Below are 14647 nucleotides of genomic sequence, written 5' to 3' on the forward strand. Positions count from 1 at the left end.
TGGAAGGGTCCTCCAAGACCATCCAGGGCACCCCCTGCTCAACGCAGGACTCCAAGTCAGAGTATCCCTCTAGAATCATCGAAAATAGAGTAGGAAGGGGCCTGCAAGACCATCTAGTCTAGCCCCCTGCTCAATGCAGGACTCCGAGACAGAGCATCCCTATAGAATCATCAAAAGGTAGGGTTGGAAGGTGGCTGCAAGACCATCTAGTCCAGCCCCCTGCTCAACGCAGGACTCCAAGTCAGAGCATCCCTATAGAATCATCGAAAATAGAGTTGAAAGGGACCTGCAAGACCATCTAGTCCAACCCCTTGCTCAACGCAGGACTCCAAGCCAGAGCATCCCTATAGAATGATCTAAAATAGGGGTGGAAGGGGCCTGCAAGACCATCTAGTCTAACCCCCTGCTCAATGCAGGACTCTAAGAGCATCCGTATAGAATCATCTGAAAGTACGGTTGGAAGGGCCTGCAAGACCATCTAGTCCAACCCCTTGCTCAACACAGGACTCCGAGTCAGAGCATCCCTATACAATGAACGAAAATAGGGTTGGAAGGGGCCGGCAAGAGATCTAGTCCAGCCCCCTGCTCAACGCAGGACTCCAAGTCTTATTTTCCCTATAGAATGATCGAAAATAGGGTTGGAAGGGGCCTGCAAGACCATCTAGTCCAACCCCCTGCTCAACGCAGGACTCCAAGTCAGAGCATCCCTATAGAATAATCAAAAAGTAGGGTTGGAAGGCGTCTGCAAGACCATCTAGTCCAACCCCCTGCTCAACGCAGGACTCCAAGTCAGAGCATCACTATAGAATCATCTGAAAGTAGGGTTGGAAGTGGCCTGCAAGACTAATCCAGCCCCCTGCTCAACGCAGGACTCCAGGTCAGAGCATCCCTATAGAATCATCGAAAATAGAGCTGGAAGGAACCTGCAAGACCATCTAGTCCAACCCCTTCCTTAACGCAGGACTCCAAATCAGAGCATCCCTATAGAATGATTGAAAATAGGGTTGGAAGGGGCCTGCAAGACCATGTATTCCAACCCCGTGCTGAACGCAGGACTCCAAGTCAGAGCAGCCCTATAGAATCATTGGAAAGTAGGGTTGGGGGGGGCCTGCAAGGCCATCTTTTCCAAGCCCCTCCTCCAGGCAGGACTCCAGGTCAGAGCATCCCTATAGAATGATCGAAAATAGGGTTGGAAGGCGCCTGCAAGACCATGTATTCCAACCCCGTGCTCAACGCAGGACTCCAAGTCAGAGCATCCTTATCGAATCATCTGAAAGTAGGGTTGGAAGTGGCCTGCAAGACCATCTAGTCCAGCCCCCTGCTCAACGCAGGACTCCAAGTCAGAGCATCCCTATAGAATTATGGAAAATAGGGTTGGAAGGCGCCTGCAAGACCATGTATTCCAACCCCCTGCTCAACGCAGGACTCCAAGTCAGAGCATCCCTAAGGAATCATCTGAAAGTAGGGTTGGAAGTGGCCTGCAGGACCATCTTCCAGCCCCCTCCTCAACGAAGGACTCCAAGTCAGAGCATCCCTATAGAATCATCGAAAATAGAGTTGGAAGGAACCTGCAAGACCATCTAGTCCAACCCCTTGCTCAACGCAGGACTCCAAATCAGAGCATCCCTATAGAATGATCGAAAATAGGGTTGGAAGGCGCCTGCAAGACCATGTATTCCAACCCCGTGCTCAACGCAGGACTCCAAGTCAGAGCATCCTTATCGAATCATCTGAAAGTAGGGTTGGAAGTGGCCTGCAAGACCATCTAGTCCAGCCCCCTGCTCAACGCAGGACTCCAAGTCAGAGCATCCCTATAGAATTATCAAAAGTTAGGGTTGGAAGGCGCCTGCAGGACCATCTTCCAGCCCCCTGCTCAACGCAGGACTCCAAGTCAGAGCATCCCTATAGAATGATTGAAAATAGGGTTGGAAGGGTCCTCCAAGACCATCCAGGGCACCCCCTGCTCAACGCAGGACTCCAAGTCAGAGTATCCCTCTAGAATCATCGAAAATAGAGTTGTAAGGGGCCTGCAAGACCATCTAGTCCAGCCCCCACCTCAATGCAGGACTCCAAGACAGAGCATCCCTATAGAATGATCGAAAATAGGGTTGGAAGGCGCCTGCAGGACCATCTTCCAGCCCCCTGCTCAACGCAGGACTCCAAGTCAGAGCATCCCTATAGAATCATCGAAAATAGAGTTGGAAGGGACCTGCAAGACCATCTAATCCAGCCCCCTGCTCAACGTAGGACTCCAAGTCAGAGCATCCCTATAGAAAGATCGAAAATAGAGTTGGAAGGCGCCTGCAAGGCCATCTAGTCCAGCCCCCTGCTCAACGCAGGACTCCAAGTCAGAGCATCCCTATAGAATGATTGAAAATAGGGTTGGAAGGCGCCTGCAAGACCATGTATTCCAACCCCGTCCTCAACGCAGGACTCCAAGTCAGAGCAGCCCTATAGAATCATTGGAAAGTAGGGTTGGAGGGGGCCTGCAAGGCCATCTAGTCCAGCCCCCTGCTCCAGGCAGGACTCCAGGTCAGAGCATCCCTATAGAATGATCGAAAATAGGGTTGGAAGTGGCCTGCAAGACCATCTAGTCCAGCCCCCTGCTCAACGCAGGACTCCAAGTCAGAGCATCCCTATAGAATTATCAAAAGTTAGGGTTGGAAGGCGCCTGCAGGACCATCTTCCAGTCCCCTGCTCAACGCAGGACTCCAAGTCAGAGCATCCCTACAGAATGATTGAAAATAGGGTTGGAAGTGTCCTGGAAGACCATCCAGTGCACCCCCTGCTCAACGCAGGACTCCAAGACAGAGTATCCCTCTAGAATCATCGAAAATAGAGTTGGAAGGCGGCTGCAAGACCATCTAGTCCAGCCAACTGCTCAACGCAGGACTCCAAGTCAGAGCATCCCTATAGAATGATCTAAAATAGGGGTGGAAGGGGCCTGCAAGAACATCTAGTCTAACCCCCTGCTCAATGCAGGACTCCGGGTCAGAGCATCCCTATAGAATGATTGAAAATAGGGTTGGGAGGGGTCTGCATGTCAATCTAGTCCAGCCCCCTGCTCAATGAAGGACTCCAGGTCAGAGCATCCCTATAGAATGATGGAAAATAGTGTTGGAAGGCGCCTGCAAGACCATGTATTCCAACCCCCTGCTCAACGCAGGACTCCAAGTCAGAGCATCCCTATAGAATTATCAAAAGTTAGGGTTGGAAGTGGCCTGCAGGACCATCTTCCAGCCCCCTGCTCAACGCAGTACTCCCAGTCAGAGCATCCCTATAGAATGATTGAAAAGAGGGTTTGAAGGGTCTGCAAGACCATGTATTCCAACCCCGTGCTCAACGCAGGACTCCAAGTCAGAGCAGCCCTATAGAATCATTGGAAAGTAGGGTTGGGGGGGACTGCAAGGCCATCTAGTCCAACCCCCTGCTCCAGGCAAGACTCCAGGTCAGAGCATCCCTATAGAATGATCGAAAATAGGGTTGGAAGGCACCTGCAAGACCATGTATTCCAACCCCGTGCTCAACGCAGGACTCCAAGTCAGAGCATCCTTATCGAATCATCTGAAAGTAGTGTTGGAAGTGGCCTGCAAGACCATCTAGTCCAACCCCCTGCTCAACGCAGGACTCCAAGTCAGAGTTTCCCTATAGAATGATCGAAAATAGGGTTGGAAGGGTCCTGCAAGACCATCTAGTCCAACCCCCTGCTCAACGCAGGACTCCAAGTCAGAGCATCCCTAAGGAATCATCTGAAAGTAGGGTTGGAAGTGGCCTGCAAGACTATCTAATCCAGCCCCCTCCTCAACGTAGGACTCCAAGTCAGAGCATCCCTATAGAATCATCGAAAATAGAGTTGGAAGGAACCTGCAAGACCATCTAGTCCAACCCCTTGCTCAACGCAGGACTCCAAATCAGAGCATCCCTATAGAATGATCGAAAATAGGGTTGGAAGGCGCCTGCAAGACCATGTATTCCAACCCCGTGCTCAACGCAGGACTCCAAGTCAGAGCATCCTTATCGAATCATCTGAAAGTAGGGTTGGAAGTGGCCTGCAAGACCATCTAGTCCAGCCCCCTGCTCAACGCAGGACTCCAAGTCAGAGCATCCCTATAGAATTATCAAAAGTTAGGGTTGGAAGGCGCCTGCAGGACCATCTTCCAGCCCCCTGCTCAACGCAGGACTCCAAGTCAGAGCTTCCCTATACAATGAACGAAAATTGGGTTGGAAGGGTCCTCCAAGACCATCCAGGGCACCCCCTGCTCAACGCAGGACTCCAAGTCAGAGTATCCCTCTAGAATCATCGAAAATAGAGTAGGAAGGGGCCTGCAAGACCATCTAGTCTAGCCCCCTGCTCAATGCAGGACTCCGAGACAGAGCATCCCTATAGAATCATCAAAAGGTAGGGTTGGAAGGTGGCTGCAAGACCATCTAGTCCAGCCCCCTGCTCAACGCAGGACTCCAAGTCAGAGCATCCCTATAGAATCATCGAAAATAGAGTTGAAAGGGACCTGCAAGACCATCTAGTCCAACCCCTTGCTCAACGCAGGACTCCAAGCCAGAGCATCCCTATAGAATGATCTAAAATAGGGGTGGAAGGGGCCTGCAAGACCATCTAGTCTAACCCCCTGCTCAATGCAGGACTCTAAGAGCATCCGTATAGAATCATCTGAAAGTACGGTTGGAAGGGCCTGCAAGACCATCTAGTCCAACCCCTTGCTCAACACAGGACTCCGAGTCAGAGCATCCCTATACAATGAACGAAAATAGGGTTGGAAGGGGCCGGCAAGAGATCTAGTCCAGCCCCCTGCTCAACGCAGGACTCCAAGTCTTATTTTCCCTATAGAATGATCGATAATAGGGTTGGAAGGGGCCTGCAAGACCATCTAGTCCAACCCCCTGCTCAACGCAGGACTCCAAGTCAGAGCATCCCTATAGAATAATCAAAAAGTAGGGTTGGAAGGCGACTGCAAGACCATCTAGTCCAACCCCCTGCTCAACGCAGGACTCCAAGTCAGAGCATCTCTATAGAATCATCTGAAAGTAGGGTTGGAAGTGGCCTGCAAGACTAATCCAGCCCCCTGCTCAACGCAGGACTCCAGGTCAGAGCATCCCTATAGAATCATCGAAAATAGAGCTGGAAGGAACCTGCAAGACCATCTAGTCCAACCCCTTCCTTAACGCAGGACTCCAAATCAGAGCATCCCTATAGAATGATTGAAAATAGGGTTGGAAGGGGCCTGCAAGACCATGTATTCCAACCCCGTGCTGAACGCAGGACTCCAAGTCAGAGCAGCCCTATAGAATCATTGGAAAGTAGGGTTGGGGGGGGCCTGCAAGGCCATCTTTTCCAAGCCCCTCCTCCAGGCAGGACTCCAGGTCAGAGCATCCCTATAGAATGATCGAAAATAGGGTTGGAAGGCGCCTGCAAGACCATGTATTCCAACCCCGTGCTCAACGCAGGACTCCAAGTCAGAGCATCCTTATCGAATCATCTGAAAGTAGGGTTGGAAGTGGCCTGCAAGACCATCTAGCCCAGCCCCCTGCTCAACGCAGGACTCCAAGTCAGAGCATCCCTATAGAATTATCAAAAGGTAGGGTTGGAAGGCGCCTGCAGGACCATCTTCCAGCCCCCTGCTCAACGCAGGACTCCAAGTCAGAGCATCCCTATAGAATTATGGAAAATAGGGTTGGAAGGTGCCTGCAAGACCATGTATTCCAACCCCCTGCTCAACGCAGGACTCCAAGTCAGAGCAGCCCTATAGAATCATTGGAAAGTAGGGTTGGGGGGGACTGCAAGGCCATCTAGTCCAACCCCCTGCTCAAGGCAGGACTCCAGGTCAGAGCATCCCTATAGAATGATCGAAAATAGGGTTGGAAGGCACCTGCAAGACCATGTATTCCAACCCCGTGCTCAACGCAGGACTCCAAGTCAGAGCATCCTTATCGAATCATCTGAAAGTAGGGTTGGAAGTGGCCTGCAAGACCATCTAGTCCAACCCCCTGCTCAACGCAGGACTCCAAGTCAGAGTTTCCCTATAGAATGATCGAAAATAGGGTTGGAAGGGGCCTGCAAGACCATCTAGTCCAACCCCCTGCTCAACGCAGGACTCCAAGTCAGAGCATCCCTAAGGAATCATCTGAAAGTAGGGTTGGAAGTGGCCTGCAAGACTATCTAATCCAGCCCCCTCCTCAACGTAGGACTCCAAGTCAGAGCATCCCTATAGAATCATCGAAAATAGAGTTGGAAGGAACCTGCAAGACCATCTAGTCCAACCCCTTGCTCAACGCAGGACTCCAAATCAGAGCATCCCTATAGAATGATCGAAAATAGGGTTGGAAGGCGCCTGCAAGACCATGTATTCCAACCCCGTGCTCAACGCAGGACTCCAAGTCAGAGCATCCTTATAGAATCATCTGAAAGTAGGGTTGGAAGTGGCCTGCAAGACCATCTAGTCCAGCCCCCTGCTCAACGCAGGACTCCAAGTCAGAGCATCCCTATAGAATTATCAAAAGTTAGGGTTGGAAGGCGCCTGCAGGACCATCTTCCAGCCCCCTGCTCAACGCAGGACTCCAAGTCAGAGCATCCCTATACAATGAACGAAAATAGGGTTGGAAGGGTCCTCCAAGACCATCCAGGGCACCCCCTGCTCAACGCAGGACTCCAAGTCAGAGTATCCCTCTAGAATCATCGAAAATAGAGTAGGAAGGGGCCTGCAAGACCATCTAGTCTAGCCCCCTGCTCAATGCAGGACTCCGAGACAGAGCATCCCTATAGAATCATCAAAAGGTAGGGTTGGAAGGTGGCTGCAAGACCATCTAGTCCAGCCCCCTGCTCAACGCAGGACTCCAAGTCAGAGCATCCCTATAGAATCATCGAAAATAGAGTTGAAAGGGACCTGCAAGACCATCTAGTCCAACCCCTTGCTCAACGCAGGACTCCAAGCCAGAGCATCCCTATAGAATGATCTAAAATAGGGGTGGAAGGGGCCTGCAAGACCATCTAGTCTAACCCCCTGCTCAATGCAGGACTCTAAGAGCATCCGTATAGAATCATCTGAAAGTACGGTTGGAAGGGCCTGCAAGACCATCTAGTCCAACCCCTTGCTCAACACAGGACTCCGAGTCAGAGCATCCCTATACAATGAACGAAAATAGGGTTGGAAGGGGCCGGCAAGAGATCTAGTCCAGCCCCCTGCTCAACGCAGGACTCCAAGTCTTATTTTCCCTATAGAATGATCGAAAATAGGGTTGGAAGGGGCCTGCAAGACCATCTAGTCCAACCCCCTGCTCAACGCAGGACTCCAAGTCAGAGCATCCCTATAGAATAATCAAAAAGTAGGGTTGGAAGGCGTCTGCAAGACCATCTAGTCCAACCCCCTGCTCAACGCAGGACTCCAAGTCAGAGCATCCTTATCGAATCATCTGAAAGTAGGGTTGGAAGTGGCCTGCAAGACTAATCCAGCCCCCTGCTCAACGCAGGACTCCAGGTCAGAGCATCCCTATAGAATCATCGAAAATAGAGCTGGAAGGAACCTGCAAGACCATCTAGTCCAACCCCTTCCTTAACGCAGGACTCCAAATCAGAGCATCCCTATAGAATGATTGAAAATAGGGTTGGAAGGGGCCTGCAAGACCATGTATTCCAACCCCGTGCTGAACGCAGGACTCCAAGTCAGAGCAGCCCTATAGAATCATTGGAAAGTAGGGTTGGGGGGGGCCTGCAAGGCCATCTTTTCCAAGCCCCTCCTCCAGGCAGGACTCCAGGTCAGAGCATCCCTATAGAATGATCGAAAATAGGGTTGGAAGGCGCCTGCAAGACCATGTATTCCAACCCCGTGCTCAACGCAGGACTCCAAGTCAGAGCATCCTTATCGAATCATCTGAAAGTAGGGTTGGAAGTGGCCTGCAAGACCATCTAGTCCAGCCCCCTGCTCAACGCAGGACTCCAAGTCAGAGCATCCCTATAGAATTATGGAAAATAGGGTTGGAAGGCGCCTGCAAGACCATGTATTCCAACACCCTGCTCAACGCAGGACTCCAAGTCAGAGCATCCCTAAGGAATCATCTGAAAGTAGGGTTGGAAGTGGCCTGCAGGACCATCTTCCAGCCCCCTCCTCAACGAAGGACTCCAAGTCAGAGCATCCCTATAGAATCATCGAAAATAGAGTTGGAAGGAACCTGCAAGACCATCTAGTCCAACCCCTTGCTCAACGCAGGACTCCAAATCAGAGCATCCCTATAGAATGATCGAAAATAGGGTTGGAAGGCGCCTGCAAGACCATGTATTCCAACCCCGTGCTCAACGCAGGACTCCAAGTCAGAGCATCCTTATCGAATCATCTGAAAGTAGGGTTGGAAGTGGCCTGCAAGACCATCTAGTCCAGCCCCCTGCTCAACGCAGGACTCCAAGTCAGAGCATCCCTATAGAATTATCAAAAGTTAGGGTTGGAAGGCGCCTGCAGGACCATCTTCCAGCCCCCTGCTCAACGCAGGACTCCAAGTCAGAGCATCCCTATAGAATGATTGAAAATAGGGTTGGAAGGGTCCTCCAAGACCATCCAGGGCACCCCCTGCTCAACGCAGGACTCCAAGTCAGAGTATCCCTCTAGAATCATCGAAAATAGAGTTGTAAGGGGTCTGCAAGACCATCTAGTCCAGCCCCCACCTCAATGCAGGACTCCAAGACAGAGCATCCCTATAGAATCATCAAAAGGTAGGGTTGGAAGGCGGCTGCAAGACCATCTAGTCCAGCCCCCTGCTCAACGCAGGACTCCAAGTCAGAGCATCCCTATAGAATCATCGAAAATAGAGTTGGAAGGGATCTGCAAGACCATCTAGTCCAACCCCTTGCTCAACGCAGGAGTCCAAGCCAGAGCATCCCTATAGAATGATCTAAAATAGGGGTGGAAGGGGCCTGCAAGACCATCTAGTCTAACCCCCTGCTCAATGCAGGACTCTAAGAGCATCCGTATAGAATCATCTGAAAGTACGGTTGGAAGGGGCCTACAAGACCATCTAGTCCAACCCCTTGCTCAACACAGGACTCCGAGTCAGAGCATCCCTATAGAATGATCGAAAATAGGGTTGGAAGGCGCCTGCAAGACCATGTATTCCAACCCCGTGCTCAACGCAGGACTCCAAGTCAGAGCATCCTTATCGAATCATCTGAAAGTAGGGTTGGAAGTGGCCTGCAAGACCATCTAGTCCAGCCCCCTGCTCAACGCAGGACTCCAAGTCAGAGCATCCCTATAGAATTATCAAAAGTTAGGGTTGGAAGGCGCCTGCAGGACCATCTTCCAGCCCCCTGCTCAACGCAGGACTCCAAGTCAGAGCATCCCTATAGAATCATGGAAAATAGGGTTGGAAGGCGCCTGCAAGACGATGTATTCCAACCCCCTGCTCAACGCAGGACTCCAAGTCAGAGCATGCCTATAGAATTATCAAAAGTTAGGGTTGGAAGTGGCCTGCAGGACCATCTTCCAGCCCCCTGCTCAACGCAGGACTCCAAGTCAGAGCATCCCTATAGAATCATCGAAAATAGAGTTGGAAGGGACCTGCAAGACCATCTAGTCCAACCCCCTGCTCAACGCAGGACTCCAAGTCAGAGCATCCCTATAGAATCATCTGAAAGTAGGGTTGGAAGTGGCCTGCAAGACAATCTAATCCAGCCCCCTGCTCAACGTAGGACTCCAAGTCAGAGCATCCCTATAGAAAGATCGAAAATAGAGTTGGAAGGCGCCTGCAAGGCCATCTAGTCCAGCCCCCTGCTCAACGCAGGACTCCAAGTCAGAGCATCCCTATAGAATGATTGAAAATAGGGTTGGAAGGCGCCTGCAAGACCATGTATTCCAACCCCGTCCTCAACGCAGGACTCCAAGTCAGAGCAGCCCTATAGAATCATTGGAAAGTAGGGTTGGAGGGGGCCTGCAAGTCCATCTAGTCCAGCCCCCTGCTCCAGGCAGGACTCCAGGTCAGAGCATCCCTATAGAATGATCGAAAATAGGGTTGGAAGTGGCCTGCAAGACCATCTAGTCCAGCCCCCTGCTCAACGCAGGACTCCAAGTCAGAGCATCCCTATAGAATTATCAAAAGTTAGGGTTGGAAGGCGCCTGCAGGACCATCTTCCAGCCCCCTGCTCAACGCAGGACTCCAAGTCAGAGCATCCCTATAGAATCATGGAAAATAGGGTTGGAAGGCGCCTGCAAGACGATGTATTCCAACCCCCTGCTCAACGCAGGACTCCAAGTCAGAGCATGCCTATAGAATTATCAAAAGTTAGGGTTGGAAGTGGCCTGCAGGACCATCTTCCAGCCCCCTGCTCAACGCAGTACTCCAAGTCAGAGCATCCCTATAGAATGATTGAAAATAGGGTTGGAAGGGGCCTGCAAGACCATGTATTCCAACCCCGTGCTCAACGCAGGACTCCAAGTCAGAGCAGCCCTATAGAATCATTGGAAAGTAGGGTTGGGGGGAGCCTGCAAGGCCATCTAGTCCAAGCCCCTGCTCCAGGCAGGACTCCAGGTCAGAGCATCCCTATAGAATGATCGAAAATAGGGTTGGAAGGCGCCTGCAAGACCATGTATTCCAACCCCGTGCTCAACGCAGGACTCCAAGTCAGAGCATCCTTATCGAAACATCTGAAAGTAGGGCTGGAAGTGGCCTGCAAGGCCATCTAGTCCAACCCCCTGCTTCACGCAGGACTCCAAGTCAGAGCATCCCTATAGAATCATCTGAAAGTAGGGTTGGAAGTGGTCTGCAAGACTATGTAATCCAGCCCCCTGCTCAACGCAGGACTCCAAGTCAGAGCATCCCTATAGAATCATCAAAAGGTAGGGTTGGAAGGCGGCTGCAAGACCATCTAGTCCAGCCCCCTGCTCAGCGCAGGACTCCAAGTCAGAGCATCCCTATAGAACCATCGAAAATAGAGTTGGAAGGGACCTGCAAGACCATCTAGTCCAACCCCTTGCTCAACGCAGGACTCCAAGCCAGAGCATCCCTATAGAATGATCTAAAATAGGGGTGGAAGGGGCCTGCAAGACCATCTAGTCTAACCCCCTGCTCAATGCAGGACTCTAAGAGCATCCGTATAGAATCATCTGAAAGTACGGTTGGAAGGGGCCTGCAAGACCATCTAGTCCAACCCCTTGCTCAACGCAGGACTCCGAGTCAGAGCATCCCTATACAATGAACCAAAATAGGGTTGGAAGGGGCCTGCAAGACCATCTAGTCCAGCCCTCTGCTCAACGCAGGACTCCAAGTCATAGTTTCCCTATAGAATGATCGAAAATAGGGTTGGAAGGGTCCTCCAAGACCATCTAGTCCAACCCCCTGCTCAACGCAGGACTCCAAGTCAGAGTTTCCCTATAGAATGATCGAAAATAGGGTTGGAAGGGGCCTGCAAGACCATCTAGTCCAACCCCCTGCTCAACGCAGGACTCCAAGTCAGAGCATCCCTATAGAATGATGGAAAATAGGGTTGGAAGGGTCCTCCAAGACCATCCAGGGCACCCCCTGCTCAATGCAGGACTCCAAGACAGAGCATCCCTATAGAATCATCAAAAGGTAGGGTTGGAAGGCGGCTGCAAGACCATCTAGTCCAGCCCCTTTCTCAACGTAGGACACCAAGTCAGAGCATCCCTATAGAATCATCGAAAATAGAGTTGGAAGGGACCTGCAAGACCATCTAGTCCAACCCTCTGCTCAACGCAGGACTCCAAGTCAGAGCATCCCTATAGAATCATCTGAAAGTAGGGTTGGAAGTGGCCTGCAAGACTATCTAATCCAGCCCCCTGCTCAACGTAGGACTCCAAGTCAGAGCATCCCTATAGAAAGATGGAAAATAGAGTTGGAAGGCGCCTGCAAGGCCATCTAGTCCAGCCCCCTGCTCAACGCAGGACTCCAAGTCAGAGCATCCCTATAGAATGATTGAAAATAGGGTAGGAAGGCGCCTGCAAGACCATGTATTCCAACCCCGTCCTCAACGCAGGACTCCAAGTCAGAGCAGCCCTATAGAATCATTGGAAAGTAGGGTTGGAGGGGGCCTGCAAGGCCATCTAGTCCAGCCCCATGCTCCAGGCAGGACTCCAGTTCAGAGCATCCCTATAGAATGATCGAAAATAGGGTTGGAAGTGGCCTGCAAGACCATCTAGTCCAGCCCCCTGCTCAACGCAGGACTCCAAGTCAGAGCATCCCTATAGAATTATCAAAAGTTAGGGTTGGAAGGCGCCTGCAGGACCATCTTCCAGCCCCCTGCTCAACGCAGGATTCCAAGTCAGAGCATCCCTATAGAATGATTGAAAATAGGGTTGGAAGGGTCCTGCAAGACCATCCAGTGCACCCCCTGCTCAACGCAGGACTCCAAGTCTGAGTATCCCTCTAGAATCATCGAAAATAGAGTTGGAAGGTGGCTGCAAGACCATCTAGGCCAGCCCCCTGCTCAATGAAGGACTCCAGGTCAGAGCATCCCTATAGAATGATGGAAAATAGGGTTGGAAGGCGCCTGCAAGACCATGTATTCCAACCCCCTGCGCAACGCAGGACTCCAAGTCAGAGCATCCCTATAGAATTATCAAAAGTTAGGGTTGGAAGTGGCCTGCAGGACCATCTTCCAGCCCCCTGCTCAACGCAGTACTCCAAGTCAGAGCATCCCGAGAGAATGATTGAAAATAGGGTTGGAAGGGCCTGCAAGACCATGTATTCCAACCCCGCGCTCAACGCAGGACTCCACGTCAGAGCAGCCCTATATAATCATTGGAAAGTAGGGTTGGGGGGGCCTGCAAGGCTATCTAGTCTAAGCCCCTGCTCCAGGCAGGACTCCAGGTCAGAGCATCCCTATAGAATCATCGAAAATAGGGTTGGAAGGCACCTGCAAGACCATGTATTCCAACCCCGTGCTCAACGCAGGACTCCAAGTCAGAGCATCCTTATCGAATCATCTGAAAGTAGGGCTGGAAGTGGCCTGCAAGGCCATCTAGTCCAACCCCCTGCTCAACGCAGGACTCAAAGTCAGAGCATCCCTATAGAATCATTTGAAAGTAGGGTTGGAAGTGGCCTGCAAGACTATCTAATCCAGCCCCCTGCTCAACGCAGGACTCCAAGTCAGAGCATCCCTATAGAATAATCAAAAAGTAGGGTTGGAAGGGGCATGCAAGACCATCTAGTCCAACCCCCTGCTCAACGCAGGACTCCAAGTCAGAGCATCCCTAAGGAATCATCTGAAAGTAGGGTTGGAAGTGGCCTGCAAGACTATCTAATCCAGCCCCCTCCTCAACGTAGGACTCCAAGTCAGAGCATCCCTTTAGAATCATCAAAAATAGAGTTGGAAGGAACCTGCAAGACCATCTAGTCCAACCCCTTGCTCAACGCAGGACTCCAAATCAGAGCATCCCTATAGAATGATCGAAAATAGGGTTGGAAGGCGCCTGCAAGACCATGTATTCCAACCCCGTGCTCAACGCAGGACTCCAAGTCAGAGCATCCTTATCGAATCATCTGAAAGTAGGGTTGGAAGAAGCCTGCAAGACCATCTAGTCCAGCCCCCTGCTCAACGCAGGACTCCAAGTCAGAGCATCCCTATAGAATTATCAAAAGTTAGGGTTGGAAGGCGCCTGCAGGACCATCCAGGGCACCCCCTGCTCAACGCAGGACTCCAAGTCAGAGCATCCCTATAGAATGATTGAAAATAGGGTTGGAAGGGTCCTCCAAGACCATCCAGGGCACCCCCTGCTCAACGCAGGACTCCAAGTCAGAGCATCCCTATAGAATGATGGAAAATAGGGTTGGAAGGGTCCTCCAAGACCATCCAGGGCACCCCCTGCTCAATGCAGGACTCCAAGACAGAGCATCCCTATAGAATCATCAAAAGGTAGGGTTGGAAGGCGGCTGCAAGACCATCTAGTCCAGCCCCTTTCTCAACGTAGGACACCAAGTCAGAGCATCCCTATAGAATCATCGAAAATAGAGTTGGAAGGGACCTGCAAGACCATCTAGTCCAACCCTCTGCTCAACGCAGGACTCCAAGTCAGAGCATCCCTATAGAATCATCTGAAAGTAGGGTTGGAAGTGGCCTGCAAGACTATCTAATCCAGCCCCCTGCTCAACGTAGGACTCCAAGTCAGAGCATCCCTATAGAAAGATCGAAAATAGAGTTGGAAGGCGCCTGCAAGGCCATCTAGTCCAGCCCCCTGCTCAACGCAGGACTCCAAGTCAGAGCATCCCTATAGAATGATTGAAAATAGGGTAGGAAGGCGCCTGCAAGACCATGTATTCCAACCCCGTCCTCAACGCAGGACTCCAAGTCAGAGCAGCCCTATAGAATCATTGGAAAGTAGGGTTGGAGGGGGCCTGCAAGGCCATCTAGTCCAGCCCCATGCTCCAGGCAGGACTCCAGTTCAGAGCATCCCTATAGAATGATCGAAAATAGGGTTGGAAGTGGCCTGCAAGACCATCTAGTCCAGCCCCCTGCTCAACGCAGGACTCCAAGTCAGAGCATCCCTATAGAATTATCAAAAGTTAGGGTTGGAAGGCGCCTGCAGGACCATCTTCCAGCCCCCTGCTCAACGCAGGACTCCAAGTCAGAGCATCCCTATAGAATGATTGAAAATAGGGTTGGAAGGGTCCTGCAAGACCATCCAGTGCACCCCCTGCT

This window comes from Heloderma suspectum, chromosome W, assembly GCF_057233095.1.
Source record: "Heloderma suspectum isolate Gila_16-S chromosome W, 16-S_ref, whole genome shotgun sequence".
Classification (NCBI taxonomy): domain Eukaryota; kingdom Metazoa; phylum Chordata; class Lepidosauria; order Squamata; family Helodermatidae; genus Heloderma; species Heloderma suspectum.